Source organism: Eulemur rufifrons, chromosome 7 (assembly GCF_041146395.1).
Source record: "Eulemur rufifrons isolate Redbay chromosome 7, OSU_ERuf_1, whole genome shotgun sequence".
Taxonomy (NCBI): Eukaryota; Metazoa; Chordata; class Mammalia; order Primates; family Lemuridae; genus Eulemur; species Eulemur rufifrons.
This window is the reverse complement of record NC_090989.1, coordinates 75,738,175-75,760,158: the sequence shown is the minus strand read 5'-3', so window position 1 is coordinate 75,760,158 and position 21,984 is coordinate 75,738,175. Positions and strand designations below refer to the sequence as shown.

The following is a 21,984-nucleotide window of genomic DNA, read 5'->3' as shown; positions in this document are numbered from 1 at the left end:
GGTTTTTGTATGTTTTATTTCTACAATAAATAAATAATAAATAAGCTTCTTGCTTATTATTAGTTTTTTTTTTCTTTACTTGGAGTTTGAGATTATATTGTTTTTGTTGGGAGAAGAAAATTAAGCATTTTCTACCATATCCCTTATGTCTTCTGTCTTTCTAATTTTTCCCTTGCCTGCTTGGAGTCTATTGTTTCTTCTTCAAGTTCCATCAACTTTTTCTCTTATTTTGGACTAGTGTCTCCATATTTGGGCCATTTCTTATGAAGCCTTTTTTTTTCCCCCGGAGTTTCTGATGGCCTCCTTTATTTAAACCTCTCTGTCTTTATCGTAGTTTCAAATATTTCCTGGCTTTTGTGGAGGAGTACTTCTGGACCTCCTGAGTCATGTCATTAGCTGTTAGTCATTGTTACATTATCCAAAAGCAGATATATTACTAGAATATTATTTAACAATTTAAAAATACTAGGCAGTTTTGTTTGCTCTTTGTTTTTTCTCTACTGAATATTCATAAACATTCCTGATTATTTTATAATTTCCATATATTTCATGGCCACTGTTATTTCCTTGAATGGATATACTATGTTTTAAATTTAGCCATTTACATATTATTAGGAGTTATTTTCATTTATCTCCTCTTATAAATAACACTCTGTGTATAAAGCTTTTTTCATTAATTTATTTGAGTTCTTAGTAGAGGAAAAAACTGGAAACCTTGTGTCATCATCTTTGAGGACATGTTTTAATGACTATACCTGTGTTGGCTTTTAGTAGAGATCACCTGACATTTCTTATTAAAAAATTTTTTTTTTTGGAAAGGAGCAGTAGGAATTGAGAGAGGAATATCACCTCTAGATCAGCACATTTAGTTTTCTTGGCAGCTCTATGATGTTATTTTGTGACTTACTGCAAGCCTGGTACTACCCAGTAATCCATTGAGTATCATCCTCTTTAAAGGAGTGTTCTGGGGTCAGCTAGCACTCTATACTTAGGCCCATGATACTCTCATCACCTAAAAACTTTATGTCATAATTTGTTGGCCAAGTATTATTCAGCATGGTCATCTCCAACCGGATCACCACCCTTACTCACCGGAATTTTTTCTCAGTGACTTTTAGAAAAATCAGATTCATTCTTAAAAATCAAAGAGGTATTCCCATTGAGAATATTCTACAAGATCTACAACTGCTTCTACACATGGTATATAAGGAAGAAATTTGAGGAATGTCAGGTTATTAGAATCAATGGACTGCTGTGGAGAGATCTGTAGTCATGGGAGGCATTAAGTTTTGATATATTGAAAAGGCTATCTTATTGTTTTATTGTCACTCTACCGTATTGCATTACTTTATAGTAAGGAAATGTACTTTATATGTCAGTCTGGCAACATTTACTCTATAGTTATTTATGAAATCTGTATGACGTAATTACACAAAAATGGGACTCTTATCTTTGAAAAGCTTAGCAATTAATTGATGAACACTGATCACACACTAAAGGATATATATCCAGTTGGACTAAGGAGAAATCCTGAGCTTAATGACGCACAGTGTCATTTTGGACAGCGGGTGATAATATTGTATTGGAGGTGATGATGAGACACATAGATCCAGAATGTCACAGTTCAGAGAGGTTGTGGTCCAGTAGTCCTAGTTTAATCTGAGAAAAGGGGGCCTGGATGGGAGGAGACTCACTCAAGTTCATATGAGCAGTTAATGGCAGAACCACGTCTGGATTCCATACCTCCCTGCTAGTCCATTGCTCTCTTCTGATACCATCGCTTATAATTTAAAATTTTTGCCATTTTATTTTTTGGTATATAAACTGTACTTCAGGGGGATGGAAATTAGAGTAATTTTTATTCATATATCGAGAGGCAGAACATTTAGTGATGGAGAGAAAACATTTGCCTGGAATGGTATCAGGAAGAATTTGAATTCTGAGACATAAAGATGAGGGAAAGTGGTAGGCAGGCCAGGGCCCTATCTTAGAACATAATTGGGGCCATGCTGTTGTTTCTGATCTTTGGGGAATTTGGAGGTTTATTTTTTGCCTAAGACACCTCCATTCTCTAGAACACAAATACCACATTTATAAAATAAGAGGGTTGGATCTGACAGGCTGAGCTTTATAGACCCTTCTGGTCTGAGTTCTATGGCCCCATGATTCTGGATTTTGTCCCATGTCCAAGATTACTTGAAAAAAAAAGAAAAAGGACCTCACTGAATCAGTATTGGCATCATCTGCTTTGGTCTGGCTGGGAAGTAGGTCAGAGCTTGGCAAACATGAAAATGTGTTTGGCTCCAGCTGTGAGCCCTGCCAGGGACCCCTTTGTAGACACCTGCCTTAGAAAGGGTCTTCGGGAGGGGTTGATGCTGGTGGAGAAGAGTGTATTTGTGGCCCTGGGTGCTGCAGGCAAGGAGGGGTGATTGATAGGAGAAGGAGCTGTTGGGGGTGGGGAATGAAAAGCAGGCATGCATTGAGTGCTTAGCTTGTGTGGAGCACTGGCTAATGTTCTTTTACTCCTCCCAAACTCGCTGGGAGGTAGGTGCCATTCTTTGGATTTTAAGGATGAGATTGAGGCTTAGAGAGGTTTAGTTACTTGTCCGTGGTTAGGCTGCTGGTAATTGAGGGAGGAGGGAATCAATGCTGACTCCAAATCGCTTCTTCTTTTCACAGTCACACCGTGCCATGCTCTGTTCCAGCTGCTGGAATATAGTGCTGGAGGAGACAGGCAAAGTCCATGGCCTCATGGCAAGACAGACAACAAACAAGTAAACAAATACGCATTTCAGAGAGTGAGAGGTGCTGCTAGCAGAATGCAGCAGCATTAGGAGATAGGGAGTGACACAGTTGTACGTTGTTTTTACATCCCAGCCTCTAAGATAGTGCACTGCGATGTGCTGATCTGAGGAAACCAAACAGCTCTAGGCTGAGATTCTTGAGGTTAGAGTGTAGCCCCGGCCATAATGTGGGCCAACTGTGTGACTCGGGACGAGTCTCCTCCCTGTCGTTATTAACACGAAAGAAAGTAACCCCTGTCCTTATTTCACTAGATGATGAAGGAAGGTGAATCAGTTTGATGTGCAACCATTTGTAAGACCTCAATTGGTTATAAAAATACAAGAAGCTGTTTTTAACAGCTTTGGTTAACATTTAAAGGGATACTTACATTTATTCACTGCCTTTCATGTGCTTTGAGGAAACAACTGTTTCTTTGTTTTTTTCCCTGATTCCTAGAATGAGGGCCCCCTTTGCCATTCCTGGGAGAGTTTGGATTTGATCTGTGGGCATCAGAGCTCCATTGGAGGTGTGGAGCAGAGAGCTGGCCTTTAGGTCATGCCACTGAAGGCAGGGGAGGAGGGGCTGGACGGCAGTGGCGCGTGGTCAGGGAGAGGGATTGTGTAACTGGGGGAGCTGGGAGTCAAACTGGATCTGACCCCACAGTTCGGCCCAACAGGGCAGTCAGGTCCGTTGGCGAGCAAACACTCACTGAAGGCCTACTAGGTGCCAGGCTGGGGAGGGGGTGGCATAGGAGACACGGATCACCCCAGCAGTTGCTATGCGCTTGCCGTGTGCTGAGAGTTCTGGATGCTGGGGAGCCACGTGCTTCTGGATCTCAGAGCATCCTTCCCAGCAGTTAATGTCTGTCCTTTTCCCGAAAGTATATAAATCCACATTAAGTTCAATAGGTGACTTGTATACATAGACAGATGGTATTTAAATATACGTAACGCCCTTACTGAAGGAGCCCCTGCTCTGCCAGAGGGAGCCTTTTTTGTGGCTAGATCATGGAGAGGTTCAAGGGGTCTAAGAGAGGGACTGGGAAGCCTCAAAATTGAAGCTGTTTGACAATGGGTAAGGAAACATCTAAATATTCTATCAACTCATGTTGCTATGTTTCCGTGTACTGGTCAATGTTGGTCTTGCATGTGGTTACACAACTATCTTATACTGTCATCAATGTAATACTTGAGGTGCACACAAGCCACAGAGAAGGAAATGATGGGTAAGCCTTCATGGGGTTGGCGATGTTTGAACTGGGTTTTGTAAGATGAATAGGAGTTTGGTAAAGAACTTTCTAGGAATAAGGGAGATCACAGGCAAGAGCACCAGTGTGTGCAACAGCACAGGACTTGACCAGACAGTTGAGGGGTTGGGGCTTAGGGGATTTTGTGCTCAGGTGATTGATTAACAGAGCAGGGAAGAACGGAGGAAGAGCAGCATGTCCATTTTCTCCCTCCCACAGGGTAGAGAAAAGAGCCTGGCAGAAGGATCAGGCCATTTTTATTCTTATTTTAAATAATAGCTACTCTGTGCCAGGTGTCAGGCAGTTGGCAAGCATTGTCTCTGATCTGCCAGTAACCCCACGAGATAGGAACTTTTACCCCTGACTTATTTTACAGATTAAGAAATCAGAACTCAGCATGTTTAAGTGACTTGCACAAAGTTACACAATGGCAGGAATAGGATTTGAGCTCAGGTTGTCTGACTGTAAAGCTGGAATTTTCCACTCCTTCACTGTGTTGCCTCTCTAGCTTGTGAATTTGCAGTGACATCCATGAGGAACAGGGTCCTTTTCTGGCATAGAAATGTAACTTGCAACGAAAACTGGAGGTACCAGTATCCTCTTCTGCACAATGAAGACAAGAGTTCTTGCTCTAGGCATTGGCAGTGCTCAGGGAAGAGGGGGCCTTGCGTGCCGTGCTTTCCAGTACCTTCAGCAAGACCATCCTGGGGACATGATGTTTCAGTCGGCCTCTCCTTGCTGCGCCTAAGCCTTTGACTTGACGTTTACTTTCGTGAAATAACCTCCTGATGGTGACAGAGAGAATAGGTTGGTCACATGGATGCTGCATATTTTGGATCTGTGACAGGGCTCTCTGAGTAAATCAATACCATGGTTCCTGGTTAAGATTTGGCCCGTCCTGTAGCTGGACTGTAGGGAGAGAATGTGCTGATCATGGTGAGGATAGCGGGTCAGTTTGTGTGCTCATCATATTTCTCACTGTACATTAATAAGTTGGTGTTCTGGTATCCCGCTTCTCCCAACAGGAAAAACAAGAAAAACAAAACCAGCTGAGAGGCAACGTAGCGTGGTGGTCAAAAGCACAGACCTTGCGCTAGACTGCCCGGACTCAGTTCCCAGCTCTGCCACCGTCTAGATCTGTCACTCTGTGTTTCAGTTTCCTTATCTGGTAGCTACTTGGTAAGGTTGTTGAAGACGTTAAATGAGCTAATATTTGTAATGTGTGAGGGAATTGCTTAGCTTCTAACATTTGCTATAGAAGTGTTGTTAAACAACAATAAAATTTTATAAACGGGTCCTGTCTTCCACTGCCCTTTACCTGACATAATATGTTAGTGCATCCTGGTTTTTCTTGAAGACCGGGCAGGTGAGGGTGCAAGTCTGACTTCTCCTGTGTGTGGTCAGGCACTGAAGGGGGACACGTTCCCATGCGTGGTCTGGTGGAGACTGGTTGTGATGACTGCTTTGCCATAAGAACTGGAAAATGTGTGGCTAAGAAATACCAAATGGAACAATAATTTTTTTTTCTGCTACTAGAATAAAGTTTAGGTTAAATGGCACTCGGAGCTGAGTTTATCTTTTAAAATTTTTTCCTGGAGTTAAACTCTTTAACCTGTGCATCAGTAGTTTTATCTGACTGGGACAGTCAGTGGTAGCTTTTTATTTGGGTTTAAAAAAAATCATGGGTCACATAAAGGGAGACAGCAAAATAATTTGATTCTGATCAACAGGGTTGAAGGCTCAGCTCTGCCATGCGATGGTGTGCCATGGGCAAGTCCCCGCGGCGCATCCTTGGGCCTTTAGTTACTCTTCTTGTTCTTACTGTTTCTTCCCTGATAAAATTAGGGTGCTCGATGGTCAGATGAGCTCCCTCTTCTCTGAGCGGCCCTCGTTCTTGATCAGTTAGCCACGGTCTGTTGAAGGAAGTTTTTTCGTTTGTTTGTTTTTAATCAAGTCTGTTGATGGTGACTCTGTTCAGTAAAAGAAACAAATAGGTCATCTCGTTTTTTGCCTCTCCGCTTGGTAATTGTGCCCCTCGGAAGTTCTCATTTCAGCTTCACATCCTTTCTAATCTCCAAAATATTTCTGTGCATCATACAAAATAAAAAGCAGAATGGACCCAAATAGTTATTACCACTTAGCTCGAGAAGTTGTTTGGGGTGGAGGAGCATTTTAACTGTTAGGCAGCAAGTGATGCCAGTCCCATACAGGACACTTTCGGGGCCCCTTCTGTAGACAGGCAGCTGAGCCTTCAACCGTACCATCTCCCAGGCTCAGTCTGTCCTGCCCAACCCTTCCACAACTCTACTTCTTAGGCAAGCTTTATCCAGTTCTGCAAACCTCAGTACGATGACTCAGAGAAAACCTAGTTATTTTTCCCTAGGAACATCAGAGTGACCACAACTTCTGTGGTTTTTGAAGGGAGAAGGAAAGGAGAGTGATCGTGGGAGTTAAAAATACTGATGCTAACATAGCCACACAGAGTTTTATTTGTTTATGTATGTAAGAATGCATGTAGACAGGATTAAAGTTTACATTACAAGCGCGTGTGGTATATATTTACAATAGAAAGGCACTTCTGGGTTCCACCTTACTTCTGTGTAGTGTTTTTGCTATTTCATTTGAGTTTTACAATAAGCCTACAAGATAGGTGGAGTTGGATTTATATACTCATTTTTTTGGTAGGAAAAATTGAGGTTCACTCAGAGAAGTAAAGTGGCTTGCTTGAGATCTGTGTGAATGGTAGTTTTTCTGACTAGTGTTTGGCAGAGTTGTTTTTCCCTAAGAAAATTAGAGACTGATAACATTTGTGAGTTTTGAAGTGAGAGAGAAATTTTAGAAGTGGAAGTCATGCCATTGATACTAAGTTATACCAAGTCTCTACTTCATATAACCCAAGTCCGGGAACTTAAAGTACTGTTAATAGAGGGAAAGAAGCCACGGAGAAGTCACTAAATTTCTCAATGAAATGGCAATGCATCCACCCATCCTTCCATTCTCCATCTATCCATTCATTTTGTCATATTATTAAAAAAAAAAAATACACAGCTTGCCAGCTACCATGCTGAGCCATGATTCATTAAAGTTAAATTAGAATGACATGTGGCAGTTAAGGATTTAAAATGTGTTTAGTTCAAATTGGGATGTGCCATAAGAATAAAATACCAGATTTCAAAGTCTTAATACTAAAAAAAAAGTAAAATGCCTTATTAATAAACTTTATTATGTTCATTACTTCTTAAAATAATATTTTGGATGTATTGGGTTAAATAAAATATATTATTAAAATTAATCTCTCGTTTCCTCTTTTCAAAAATGTGGCTGCGAGGAAATTAACGATTCCATACATGGCTTGCATTCTATTTCTCTTGGACAGCACAAGGGGAAGTAAGATCCGTACAGACTGCTTTTGTCTGAGAGCATGCCACCCCACTTCTTTCTTCTCTGCCTTTCCACTTGTCTCTATTGCCTCACCTTCTTTTGGCTTCTTAAGCCATTTCAGTCTGGTGGAAGCTGTTCTTGCCCAGGTCCTGGCCAAATTCATTTCTTCTTAGCACTGCTCCTTTCTGGCCTCTGAGGTCCTGTCACTGTTGACCACTCTTACTGTTTTGGCTTCCTTCATTTTCCCCTTACCTCTCTGGCCTCTCCTCTGGGTTCCTTTGTTGGTTCTTTCCTTCACATCCCAAAAATGTACGTATTGCAGAGTTTTGGCTCATGACTCCTAGGTGGTTATCTCTGATTTGGAACTCCTGAGCACCAGACATGTGCTTAAGTTTTGTGAGACACAGTGTGTCTTTTAGCATTGTCACCCTGGCCAGAAACGTCACCATCTATCTGCTCAGTCACCTGAGACTCATGCTGGATGCCTCCTCCCCTCCCCCCGCTTTGCATCTCCTGGTCCTCAGATTTATTGAGTCAGCCATGGTAACAACTCCCACCCAGCCCTCCACAGTGCAGGCCCTCAGCATCTCTCTCCCGGAGTGTTTCAATTATTCTCAACTGGCCTTCTTTTTCGCTTCTACCCTCCTCCATTCCATTCTCTGTTCTTCCAGAGAGATATTCCAAAAATGCAAATCTGTTCATGTTATGTCCTTGTTTTTAAAATCCTCCAATGATTTCCTCATTCAGTGTAAAATCCAAAAATCCTTTGCATGAAATAAAGAACAGGGATAGAAAGCCGCAGGGAGTGATTTGGTCCCTGCTGCTTTCTGTCCTCATCTCACAAATCTCAGCAACCGTGTGCTCCAGGAATATACCTAGGATTGTCTGTAGCCTCCATGACATAGCACATACTGTCCCGTTGTCTGGAACACCACTGCCCACCCTGTCAGTGTAGCTCCCACATGCCTTTACGACTTGACTCTGATACCACCTCTATTTGGAATACCCCTCTGACTCCTGTTACCTCTACTTCTTCCATTTTAGGCTATTTCTTGAACTTGGCTGCATTTCCTAGGGGCAAGGGTTACTCCTTTCATTTCTGTGTCCTCAAGTCCAGAATAGGTACACGAAATATTTGTTGAACAAATAAATGCCAAATAATAAAGGGTAGCGATAAGGCATTGTGGGAGTTGGAATATAAATTTTAGCCAGGTAGAGATGAGAATAGGGAGGGTCCTAGGAAAGGTGACATTTGAACTTGGCCTTCAATTCTGTATTGGGGTGGGAGTGTGCAGAGGAGACCCCTGTGGTCATCATTATTGTGCTGTGTTCTGTGGGACTTAAAGAAATCGAATAGGCCCATCCCCTGGTCAATGCCATCATCACTAGAGTAAAACAAGGAGAGTAGTCTCAGGAGCACACTTGTGCTAGTGTCTGTCATTTGTTCCTGAGCTGGGCTATGTAACTCAGCAGAGCTTCTGTCCCCCAGCACACAGCTGACATGGCAGGCAGGCCTCCCTGTCCTTGCTTGTGAGCTGCCTTGGAGGAAACGATTGCAGAATGGTTGCTTGTATTTTCGTCTTTACCTCTCCTTCGGAGCTGCCTTTCTGGATAGCAGACAGGTGACCTCAGCAGCCAGAGACAGGAAGGAGCAAAATGAGTCATTTCAGGCCCTAATGAGGTGCATGAGGGACCCTTCTTAGGAATGAGGGTCAGGTGAGGTTGTGCTGTGCCTGGGGTGAGTTTCGCCTCAGGGCTCCACGCAGCACTGGAGCAGAGCGGAGCTAATTTTACCCACAGGAGCTGACTGTGCTGAAGGGCAGGGCTTATGACATTGGTCTTATCATCCTGTGATGCCCAGAAAGCTCCCAAGGTACAACCCTGTTATGTCTGGGCTGTTTTTTCCCCTTCCAGTTAAATACATTTTCCATTAGGCGTGCATATTGGGAAGCAGGATGCTGAGGTGCAAAGAGCCTTGGATTTACGTGGAAGGCTATAGGCTTGGATTTGGATCCTGCCTCTACCCCTTGCTGATTAGCCGTCTGACCTTGAGCAACTTATATAATCTCTGAGTCTCAGTTTCTTCATTTGTAAAATAGGACTTGCGCCTGTGTCCAAGATTGCTCCTAGATTTACACACTTGGTGACACTTAGCAAGCGATTACTATGTGCCAGTCAGGATTTTTGTTGCTTTATTCAGAGTGTTTTACCCAGTCTCCTAAACAAACCTGTGGGGAAGGTGCTGTTGCTATCCCTGTTTTACAAATAAGGGAACAAATGCACAAGTAGGTTAGGTAGCTGGGCTCTGGCGAGTGGTGGCAGAACTGGAACTCTAAGCTAGGCCGGTAGCTCCAGGGACCACACTCTTAACTACTGTGCCTTTGTGCTTTGAAATGATGCAACGAGGAGGAAATCGAAGCCTAGAGACGTAGCGTGGCCTCCTCACATTTACTTGGTAGACACTGAGCAGACAGGGGCTGTTGGACCCTGTTGTCTGTGTTATTTCTTTGTTTTCTCCATTAACTGTGCTGCCTTCCCAGAGCTGTTATGTCACAGAACCCCCACCCTCCACCCACCACTTACAGCCCTGGAGAAACCAGTGTCCACGAGAAACGTGGGCCCTCAGTTGAGGAAGGCACGTCTGCATGGTCAGAGCAGGTACCAGCTGAAGGTAGAAGAAAGGGCTGGGCTTTGTTCCAGTTGCTTATTACTGTGTAACAAATTACCCCCAAACTCAGTGGCATACCACAACTGTTTATCAGGCTCATGGGTTTTCTGGATCAGGAATTTGGACAGAACAAAGCGGGGATGGTGTCTCTACTCCACAACACTTGGGACTTGCAGGCTTGGGCTAGAGGCATCTGGATGCTCATTTGCTCACATATCAGCTGAGACCTTAACCAGGGCTGTTGGTCAGAATATCTACATGTGGTCTTTCCAGGTGCCTGGACTTCCTCACAGCATGCTGGTTATAAAGGGCAAGCCTTGAGAGGAAGAGAAGAGAGGGAGGGAGGGAGAGAGAGAGAGAGAACGAGCACTAGCAGGTGCCAGGTGGAAGCTGTCTCCCTCCACTATGCTCCATTGGTTGGAGTAGTCCCAAACTCACTCAGGTTCAAGGGGCAGGGAAAGAGATGCCACATCTTAATGAGTGGTAAAATTCTGGAAGAGCACGTGGATATTCCTGGGGCCATTGTTGGAAAATACAATCTGTCACGGGCTCCTTTTGGCTAAAGAGAGGAGAAGGACAGGAGCAGACATTTCTGGAAGCCTTGCTGTTGGGCTGTACAGAAGTAGATGGGCCAGGTACGTAGCCTGTGTGGTGCTGAGAGATTCAGTGGCAAATCTGCTAAAGAGATCAATCCAGGAAATCTCAGGAAAGAGCCCATAGTTATGGTGTAACCATGTTTCATTTTATATAAATTAGAGTTTATACTGACCATAAACTAGTTTGTGTCATTTTGATTAGCTTGTTACAACTGTTAGCTATGTTACCTTGGAGTTCTAGGTTTATTTGGCTCAGTATAGTAAAGTGAGATATTTTTGTTCCTTAACAGAGGCAAGAGAGGTCTAGGTATATACAGACATAGGTCTGGGGCAGATAAAGAAATAGAGGAATGAATGATCAGTTAATTGATCTATTTTTTTCCCTCCTGCAAGTAACAGGCATAAGTCCAGGAAAGACATTCCATGTAATTTAATTGGAAATGAATTAATTCAAGAAAAGAAATGCTAACAAAATTGTTGGAAAGACTAGAGCAGTGGATCCAGAAGGCTACGTCTGGAGCTATTGGGTTTGAGAATTTATTCCAGAGCCACAATCCAGGGATAAGGAAGATGTGATTTGGAAGCCACTGCTATGACCTCTGAAACTTTTCTCAGCATCCTCATAGTTGGTGACTGGGCACTGGATTACCAGATGGACTGGCCTTAGACTCTCATCATTTCATGGTGTTACTTGCCAGTAGAAATGGCAGCAGGAAGACTTAGCTTCACTTCCACCTTCCACATCTCATTCAAATACACCTTATTGGTGGAATCTAATTTATTAGTTTTGAGGAAGTGTTGGAAATACAGTGTTAACGTCTGCTTCTGCAGGGCAGAAAGGCACTCTAGAGGGTGGACATGGACTCTGATTGAGCCAGCTGAGAGAACATGTCTGCCCCCAGTGCATTCATTCAGAAATTCCCAGGAGCATTACCCTGAAAACTTAATGCTTATAGTTAATTATAGTACTGTAATACAATTAATTATAACATAATTAATATTTGTTTATTTATATAAAATTAATTTACTTAATATCCTGAAAAAGCAGACCATTTGCCCACTCTCAGTTTTTGAAGTGAGTTCTCCTTAGCTTCGACAACAGTAGTTGATCTCTTATTTTCGAGTTCAGTTCAATCTCCTCCCGGGAGTCATGGCCTAGGACAGTTGTCTTGTTTACATAATTTGTTCACAAACATATTGAACACTTATTATGAGTCTGACCCTGAGCTTGATTTGGCAGTGAGGGGAGAGACAAGTCAGGGCTTCGTCCATTGGAGCCCACCCTGGGAACGGGAATAAGTCAAGTGCATGGTAAGAACAGTACGAGGAGGACGGTGATCAGTCCCCTAAATAGCAGACTGAGCAAATCCAGGGAAGAGAGGTTGTTCTTGCTGGGCGGTTTCATGTAGGGTGGCCATGGTCCAGTGATTCTCAGTGGTGACATTTGAAAATGTGGCAGAATGTTTTGTGTTGTCTCACTGACTGAAGGCCAGGCTGCCACTGGCATTTCGTATTCAGGGCCAGGGACGCTAGATGTCTTGTAACACATGAGACACTGGAGATAAAGGGCTGTCTTTCTCCACAGGGCAATCACATTCCTGTTGGGAACTACCAGCGGGCTTGATGGATGTGCAGGGTGTGGAGAGTTGCTGCTGGGGCAGAGGGTAGCAGGCCAAGCAGAGGGGACAAAGTGAGCTGAGAGTTCAGTCTGAAGAAAGCAGAGTGTGTGACAAGTGGCAGTGGGAGAAAGCTTACAGTGGGAATAGAAGGTGAGTCCGAGTTATGGAGAAACTTGAGATATTAGGTAAAACAATTGGACTGTTGCCCTTGGGAAGCCACTTAAGATACTGGAGCAGGGTCTTGGAGAGCAGAGATTAGCCTCATGTTATTGCTGTGCCCCACGTAGACATCGGTAATGTTTTTTGAATGAATGAATGCCCCAGACAAATTGTGGTTTACAGGAGTTGGACTAGTTGATACCTGCATTTTGCCAGATCTAGGATCCTGTGGTCCTGGGAGAGCCTTTGCAGTCAGAATAGACAGAGAGGGCTCAGTGGGCGGCCACACAATACTGTCTCACATCCAAACGTGTGTTCTGGTCAGATAGCAGTACTTGGTGACACTGAAGAGAGATGTGAATGTCCTGAGAATCTCGAATGACCTCTCTTGTGGAGCTCATAGGCTGTGAGACATGGAGGGAGTGTACTGTGCTATTTGCATCAATGCTCTTGCATCTTGAGCTTATTAAAAATTGCCAATCAAACCGGCAATTTGCTGACAATGTTCATACGCTGTGACCATGACTGCAGTTGTTCTTGGGGAGTGGCTTGTCTGCATGGTAATGGCTGCTGTACGCATTCCCTGTGCTGTCCTATAGGGTCGTGGTGGCTTTTTGACATTCAGGTCAGTCCCTTTTCCTTCTTTCTAGATGGGCTTTGGAGTTGGGAGGGGGAAGCTCAGGGTTGGAACTGACCAAACATACGTGAGATGTTAACTTGTTAGTTCCTCTCTGAAGTTTCATTTCTGAAGTCTTTCGGGGGAGGAAATAGGGTGAGTAGGTATATGGGGTGATTCGAGAATCTTCACTTTATGGATGAAGAAACTGTGGTTCAGAGAAGGAAAGAGACTTGTCTGGATCATGTGGTGAGCTGGCTGTGCCACCAGCCCTGCACCTGTTGTAACAGTGTTTAAATCGCACCCTCTCTGGGGGTGGGCGGGGGAGTACAGTGTGCCAGGCTCTGGAGCCAAAGGCTTGCACATGGCTATAGGCATAGCCACTTACTATAAAATGTGTAAAATGGGCATCATGGTCATGTTTTATGGCAAGCATTTAAAAATCTCTGTTGACTACTAAGAATTACAGAAGTATTTCTTCTTATGATATTTATGCTTATGGACTGGGAATCCGTGGGACCATCTGTGTAGAGAGAGGGTGGGTCAGTAAAGGCGTGATTGACTACACCCCAATCAAGAACGCTCCCCAAAAGTTCACTTCCCTGCTGTACAGTAAAGAGATTTTGCACTCAGATTTGGGGGTGTGGTACCAGAGTTGGGGGGAAGCATGAGCCAAATATCAATGTTGTATGGAATGGGGGGTACACTCTTGCCTGGAGCCAGGGATTCATGTATCAATAGAATGGGAGACATGGCTAGAAAGATGGGTTGGTGCCCATCCTGGAGGCCCGGAGGCTGGCCTGAGGGCAGGTGGACATGATTTTTGGTGTGGTTCAGAGCCCTGGTGAGGGGTCAGCTGGGAAAGTCCCGATGAAATGCACCTTCAGGGTGTGCAGGGAACCTGTTGCAGTAACTTAGGTGAGCGGCAGGGAATCCTGAAATTGGGGCAGAGGCCTCAAGACAGGGAGATTTCCAAGTTTTGGGTAAATTCTAAGTTATTTTTTTGGTAGTGATTCAACTTTTTACTTGAGGCTATATTAGAAACGTTAATGTTTTGTATAGGTGTAGCGTTGTGAAGTTTTCAAGAGTTTTTGTGCTTATTAACTCCTTTTTTCTATATAACAAATTTGGAAGAGGGGATTGTTCTCACCCCCATTTTGCAGTCAAAGAAATGGAGGCTCAAAGAGCAGATGGGATTTTTCAGGCCACTCAGCGGGTGGGTGTGGAGGCTGGGAGGGGGGTTGCCAAGTCTAACACTTTCACCTGTGCCAATGATCTAGAGCAATGGTTCTCTCGAACTCACTTTTCTCCACCTTCCATTGTCTTGCTTGTCATTCTCGGAAGTCTAAGATGGCCATGAGTTTCAAAGATTCCAGAGACAAACCGTAAGGTTTTCAAAGGTGAACTATAGAGAATCTGGGGCACAAAATGTGTTTCTCCCAGTAACTCCTTATTGCTGTCATGGTGCTAGTTCAGGCTGAATATGCCCACGAGAGCAAGGAGGAAAGGAAATTAGCCTTTTGCTACTCATTGGGCATCTTCTTTGCCCTGAACACAGTGCTACCTGCTTTTCCATTTGTGGACCCAGGTAAATTTATGGATGGGGTGATCAGAATTCAGCACTTGTTGTGGCATTCTACTTACTAGTTTGTTAAATTAGTTAATTTTCATAAAAGCTTTAGTAGGTAGATAAACAATATTATTTTCCATTTTACAGATGAGAAAATTGAGGTCTAGAGAGATTAAATGACTTCCTTGAGAGAACATAGTTCCTAAATAGATTATAATCCAAGTTTTCTAACTTGAGACCTCTTTCTTCTTCTGCTACACCTATACCATATATTGTCTGTCTCATGGGTGAGAATGCAAAGCAGCTTGCCAAGAAGGTGCATCTCAGACCTTGGATGTTACTGGAATCAGAGATAGAAGGTACTAGGAAGAGCTCAGGAGCCTGGGAGACTCCAGGAGCGCAGCCTTGGGGTTGGGGTGCCTAGGAGGGTGAAAAGGAACAAGCTAAACATCTTCAGAACATTCATTTAAAGGAAAAGTTCTGCCGCTAAGAAAGAAAAAGTTGTAAAAGCACTGTAATAATCCCTCTTACACTGCGGGACAAAGCCTATCATAAGTTACAAGGTATAAGGGGTCTGAGACCTCCCAGCCTCCCAGCCCAGAGGTCCCTTAACTCTGGGGTACTTTGTTAGAAGTACCTTCTTTAACCCAAATTCCCATCTTGGTGGGAAATTCTTCAAGGAAAGCTTCAAGGAAAAAGCTATGTCCAGCTCCCTCTGAGGTTTTTGGAACACTGGCTGGTGGTTCAGGGCCATGCAGCCTCTGAGTAGCTACAGGACCTTTAGGATGTCCCTTGCACAAGGTCCTTGACCTACATTTTCAACCTGTCTGTCTCCCCTTCGGATCCTGGGAACCTTGTGATGGGTTCAATTTTTGTACAGAAAAGAGTTGAAATTACAGCCAGTATTGTGTTACCTCCCAGGCCCAACCTTCCAAGACACTGTCTAACTAAATACCTGTAAGTATTGAGTATCCGCTATGTGCACAGGCTGAGAACAAAGGCAAGGTTCTTGATCCCAAGGGCCTGAAAAAGAGACAGAAACAAATAAGGAATTTTGTCAACTATTTTTGCAGATAGTTATGTTTATCATGTGTGATTGTTATGCCTGCTAGTTATGTGAGGAGGATTTTATCTCATAGAAATGAGATGAAGAAAATCTGGGCAAGGGGAAAGAGGGCCAAAATTGGGGAGGGCAGTGTAGAATTGCAAGGGGTTGACTTTGCACTGTGAATTAGTTAATACAGGCCTCTCACATCTTACTTTTTCTTTAAGTGTTTATTTCCTCATTTGTAATATGGGAGTGAGACTGCCTAGCTCACAGAGTTGTTGCTGGGATTAAATGAAGTAATACAGGTAATGTGCTTAGTGTAATACCTAGCACAGAGTAAACACTCATTAAATTATAGTTGTTATTGTTGTTATTATTTGGCAGTGAGGAGCCAAAGAGTCTATTTTCTTAACCTCATCAATGGTGTAATCAGAGCTTTGATTCTCAGAAAACAACAAAACAAAACAAAAATCCTGCTTTTAGAAATAGAATCCAATCACCTTATCCGACAACAATTTATCTTCAGTCTGCCTTTCTGAGTTATCTCCATTTATTCCCACCCATTTGCCCACTTCTTGCGCTAGTGGTCTACACCTTCTCTAAGCTTGCCTCTAACTTGCTGCTTCCTGGACATATCTTCTCATTGCCAGGGTTCAAGTCCTTTTTACTTGAAATGCCCTTTGCTCCTTCACCTGCACCACCTGCCCCACTTTTAATGCCTAGCCCCAAAGTCCAACCCACGCACTGAGAGGGATCCACGGAAACTCATGGTGTTTACCACGTCTTGTCCTTCATTATGGTCATCCTCTTTCTTGCGTGAGGCTTGTGAGCTCCTTGACGTTGCCTGCATCTCACAGCCCTTTGCTGCATCATCCGTGGAGGTTGAAGCACACACACATAGTGGGTGTTCACACATCTGTGCAATAAATTAACTTAGTGCCTTTTTCAAAGCACATGATGAAGTGCCAACCGGAAAATAATTGACATTGAGCTGTGTGCTCATTAGCCTTGGAAGTGTATTTCTAGGCAAGATCTTGCATCTCCATAAATGGCAGCAATGTCTGGGCTCTTTGCAGGAATTGAAGAGAATCCTGACAAGTTACGTGTTGGGAGAGGCCTGAAGGAAGCCAGACCAGCTCACTCTCAGCGCCCTGTGGGTCCCCCGCGGCCTCCAGGTGATCTCCAGCAAGACCTCTGGTAAGTGAGTGAGCCTCATCTGCTGGCCCAGCCTGCTGGCCACTGCCAGGGCTGCCGGGACTCCAGGTGGAGCTTCTGTGGGCTGGGCTGGAAGGTTTAATGGGTTGGAGATTACTATCTTTTTGGTATCTGCAACTTGAAATATCTTGTGCCCTTGATTAATTCATGATTGGGAGCTCCTCAGTGCTCTTTGGTAAATAGCTCCTTACTGTATGTTTATTTCCCCACGGGCTTATTTCAGAGAGACTGGAGCCTGTGTTTCTAACAACCTCTCCAAGGAAAACATCGCAGGCCGTGTTTCCGGAACTGAGAATCTCAGGGGGTCTTTCAAACATCCATCTCTGTTACCTCCTTTTGGCCCAGCATTTGCTTTTAGCTGAAAAGGGAGATTTTGTCTTGAGCGTCCTGTAGACATATGTGACTTAGAGTTTGAAAATCTGACAGCTGCTGCTGGGCTTTGAACTGCAAGGGTGAGCAGCATATAGACATAACCCTGTAGAACAGCAAATCATTTCCTTTAATTCCCAGGGCCTTAATGTTTCTTTGTCTTGCGAATGACCTCACCGCTTTCTGTATTTGTAATGGAATGCATAGTCATTTACAAGTAATCACACAGTAATCCCTTACACTTTTATAATGCCTTCCCTTTTCCAGAGGGCTTTCACTCTCATTATTTCATATGATCCTTGTAACTGCTCTGAGAGGTAGGCAGAGTGGTTATTTTAATCTCTAATTTACAGGTGTAGAAACGGATGTTTAGAAAAGTTAAACAGCCAAAAGTCAAACAGTATGGAGCAGAATTGGAACTGGAATCTCAAGTAGTCTAAATTCTAAACCAGTGTTCCTTTTACTACTTACCGGTGGTGTGACCTTGAAATATACTCAAGCTCTCTGAGCCTCAGTTTTCCTATCACTAAATTGGGTATAATGCTGCGTCTGGAAGGAGTTGTTGGAGGACTAAAGGAGACTGTCTGGGAAAGCGTTTAGTAAAGAGTAAAGCACACTGCTAATGGCAGGCATCATTGCTCTTACTACATGGACCTTGAATTCAAACAGTGCCATGCGAACTGTGAAAGAAAATGACATTTTTTTCCCTCTCTTTTTAAAAAGACACTGTGGTCCAGAATGGTGCTGGAGTTGTCAGGGATCACAAGCTCCCAGCCTTGTGATTAGCAAGTTGACCCTGCTGCCCTGCCTGCCAGCTGCTTTGTGATTCTGAGAATTGTGTTGACAAGACCCTCCTTTCCTACAGAGCTCTCTCTCTCAGTGTTCCTTGGAACAGCCTTGTATCCTGGAGACAGTTTTAGGTCTCCCAGGGCTGGAGAGCAGGAGTGGGGACCTGGGAACGGGATCTGCATCCCTGAGCCTCCTCACCCTGCCCAGGGTAGGAATGTGGTCTGGGCAGAGGGGTAGAGGTGGATGGAGAGCTGGCCTTGAAGGCCTGTCTTCTTTAGTTTCTCAATAGGCTAAAGAAGTCCATCTGCCTGGTATTTAATAGGGTATGTCTTGTGATTCCACAAGGCCAGCAGTACATATGGTGAATGGATTGCTTAGCAGTAACACATTGGAAAAAACTAAAAAGAATGGATTTCAAGTTGGCAACAAATGCATTAGGAGTCAGCAGTGTGATGTGGTCAGGAGAACAGCCAGAGTGATTGAGGGCTGAGATCTTAGAGAGCTTTGTTTCTATATACAGTCAGCAGCCCTCCATGTCTATGAGTTCTGCATCTCTGTACTCAACCAACAACAGCTCAAAAAATAATAAAAATAACAATACGACAATTAAAAAATAATACAAATAGAAAACAGTACACTGGTCAGATGTGGTGGCTTGAACCTGTAATCCCAGCTACTCGGGAGACTGGGGTGGGAGGATCCCTTGAGTCCAGAAATTTGGGGCTGCAGTGAGCTATGATCATGCCACTGCATTCCAGGCTGGGTGACAGAGCGAGACCCCATCTCTAAAAAAACCCAAAAACCAAAAACCAGAAAAACCCGATACAGTATAACAACTATTTATATAGCATCTACATTGTATTAGATATTATAAGTAATCTAGAGATAATTTAAACTATATGGAAGAATGTAAGTAGGTTATATGCAAATACTACATGATTTTATATAAAAGACATGAGCATCTGTGGATTTCAGTTTCCTTGAGGGTTCCTGGAACCCATCTCCCACGGATACTGAGGGATGGCTGTACATATTCACCTACAAAAATTTCAAGCCTATGAGTCAGACGCAGGTTGACACATGGTCCTAAGAAGCAGGATGAGGACAAGGGAGTTGAAGACCAGGGAGCCAGATTTTTGTTCCATATAAGGAAGAACTTTTGGGTGCAATGTGGAATTAAGAGCTGCAGGAGACAATGATCTTTGCCTCACTGTAGACCTCAGGAATACCATGAGGAGATTCGTGAATGGGGCAGGCATTGGGCTCTGTGGCCTTCAGGGCCTTTTCTCATCTTGAGATCCCAGAGCCAATGGTTCTTAGTGGCCAGGAACAAGAGAGGCACACATACATTAAGGAAGTGCAGAGTCCCTCTGTGTATGTAGAAACTGATCTCCAAGTGTCTTTTGCAAGATGGAGGGTAAATTTAAAGTCTCTCGCTCTGGTTTTCATATCCATCCCTGTGGCTCACCTTGGTTTTAAGAGTTTTCAGGCCATCTCTTTTCCATGGGATATCTCTTTCCTCTGCTGAAATACTCCTGGAAGGGGCGTTCTGACAGATGAAGACCATCCTTTTCCCCTCTAAGGCTTAATTTTGAGCCCCTAGGAGGGCCGCAGTGGGAACAGCTCTGTGCTGAGTTCTGGTTCTGGCATGTGGTGGAAGGTTCTCTGATCTTATTTCCTTATCTATTTTAGTAGTCACTGATATTTGTGTTCATTTATTAAACATGCAATAAATAAGAAATGTTTGCTTGTGGCATGCTTGTTAAAACATAAAATTGGTAAGCAAAATAAATGTGTAATGATAATTTGGATAGACCAAATAGAAGCTGCTTTTAGAGCACGTAGTTGAACAATTTCTGGATATCCACCCAATTTGTGAATGAGAAAATGTAATCTATAGGAGGAAAACTGACTTGTCTAAAATCCTAATGACTTGGGCTTGGGGCTTGGGGCTCCTCCTTCCCCTGAGCAGTACAGTTTGTAGCTTGAAGATTCCCTAGGGGTGAGAACAAACAGCCTGGTGCATGCTGGAAACCCAGGAAATGGGTGATGATTCTGAAAAAAAGACTCATCTGACCTCCAGAAAGCCTTTATAAGCAATAGTAGAACAACATCACACGAGGCAATAGGACCACTGGGAAGCCAGGTATGGTACCTGGATTCCCTTCTCTGAGCAGACCCCTACCTCCTCACACCTCCACTTTCCCCAGTGTCATCTCTCTTTCTGCTGCTCTAACTCAGTCTGCAGTCATTTCAGATCAGATTCATTCCTGATCGGCTTTACTGGTTCAACTGAGCCATCACAGAACCTTCGGGTTGGAATTAATTTTACAAATTAAACTGGGAAGTTCACCCCTCGTCCCTCAACAAAAACAATGTTCTTCTGATAGTCTGGTTTTACTCCGAGTCTTCAAGCCTGGTGTCTGCCCCATGAAGAACACACACAAAAGTAAGTTCCCGGGAGGACTCCCAGTCTAGGAGAGTCAGGGACTGGGGACCGAGGGGAGGAGTTGCTTTAGGACTCACCTACCAGCATAGAAACCGTGAACTATATTCTTGCCAACCTTCTCAGGTTCATCCCACCCAAATCCCTCCCCCTCCCCCAAATTAATAGATTTCATAAATGTAGTTGTGTAGTTACATTCTGGATAGTCTCATTCCTAAGGTGGACTTAAAACCTTTCATATCAGTTACTTCCTTGTTTGGTTTGGGGAGACTTTTTCTTTTCTTTTCCTTTTTTTTTTTTTTTTTGTTTATATATTATATATATATATATATATTTATTTCAGGACATTATGAGGGTATAAACAGTTTGGTTACGGTTTAGGGAGGCTTTTTCCCGTAACAAGTCAGCGCAAGGAAGGGTTGAGACTCCACTTCTTTGGGAGTTAATAATTTACTCTGAGTAAGGAATTCTGTCTTAAGTGGGGCATGTTCTTCAAGTGCCAGAGAAGAGAAGGGTGAGTTTTCTGACATCCTCCAGTCTGCTTCTCCATATTTGGAAATGTTTACCCACCACACTGATCTATTGGAAGAGAAGGAGGTGACTCAGGGTTTAGGAGAAGCAGGATTTGAATTCTTGTTTCCAGAAACAAAGTCGTCCCCCTCCCCCGCCCCCACCCTTCCTTCTCCATTCCTCTGCCCCTTGTTCTGGAAGCCGAGGAGAGAGTGTCTCAGTTCTGTTCCCCTTGAGCTTCGGGACCACCTCCTTGCTGTGTCCTGCAGTGGACTGTGGGCCTGCGACAGGGAGCGAGGGCCAGCGGACGGCCAGCTGCCTGTGGGGCCGGGCGTCCAGTGAGTACGTTGTCACTGCTAGATGAGTGGCATTTCTGCTCGGAGACTGGGGCTTCTGGCCTGTGGGTCGGCTTGCTTGCAGTGGATGGGACATGTTGCTGGGGGGTGCTGGTAGCTTTAATTTGTGGGTGTGGACAGTTGCTTTCCCAGGGGAGAACTTACAGTGAGATTGAGAGACAAGGTGTGCCTAAGGAAAAATTCTATTTGTTTGTAAAAAAAAAAAAAAAAAAAAAAAAAAACCGGACAGATATGTCCTCCCACATGAGGCCAAGCTTGAGTTGGGTAGAAAGATAATTTGGGAGTGTTGTCATCTGTGTGATTGCGAGGGCTGAAGCAGCAAGCCAAAAGGGATGTTTGTGGACATTTGAGGAGGGGTGGTTTTAACTTGAAAAACAGTTATGGTTGGACTTAAGGATATGTAAAATGTTGGTGTATAACATTTGTGTGGCATCCACAGTCTGGAATAAATACCTTACCTTCTGTGCAGGATGTTCTGTAGATTTGATGGATTGTCAGAGGTGGAAAGAGTCTCAGTGATTATTCTGTGTATTGGTCTCATTTCACAGCATATAGCGGGCAGTGGAGGCCCAGGGAGGGTAGCTCACTTGTCCTGAAGACACATGGCTAAAT

General features: G+C 43.8%; 1 protein-coding gene across 1 annotated transcript in view; it reads left to right on the top strand.

The window, feature by feature from the left end:
• Positions 1-21,984, top strand: part of LPP (LIM domain containing preferred translocation partner in lipoma) — a 645,020-nt gene that overhangs the window by 20,204 nt on the left and 602,832 nt on the right. Inside the window, exon 2 of the mRNA XM_069472792.1 lies at positions 16,764-16,884. The gene's annotated coding sequence lies outside the window, so the exon portion shown is untranslated. The remainder of the gene's footprint in view (positions 1-16,763; positions 16,885-21,984) is intronic.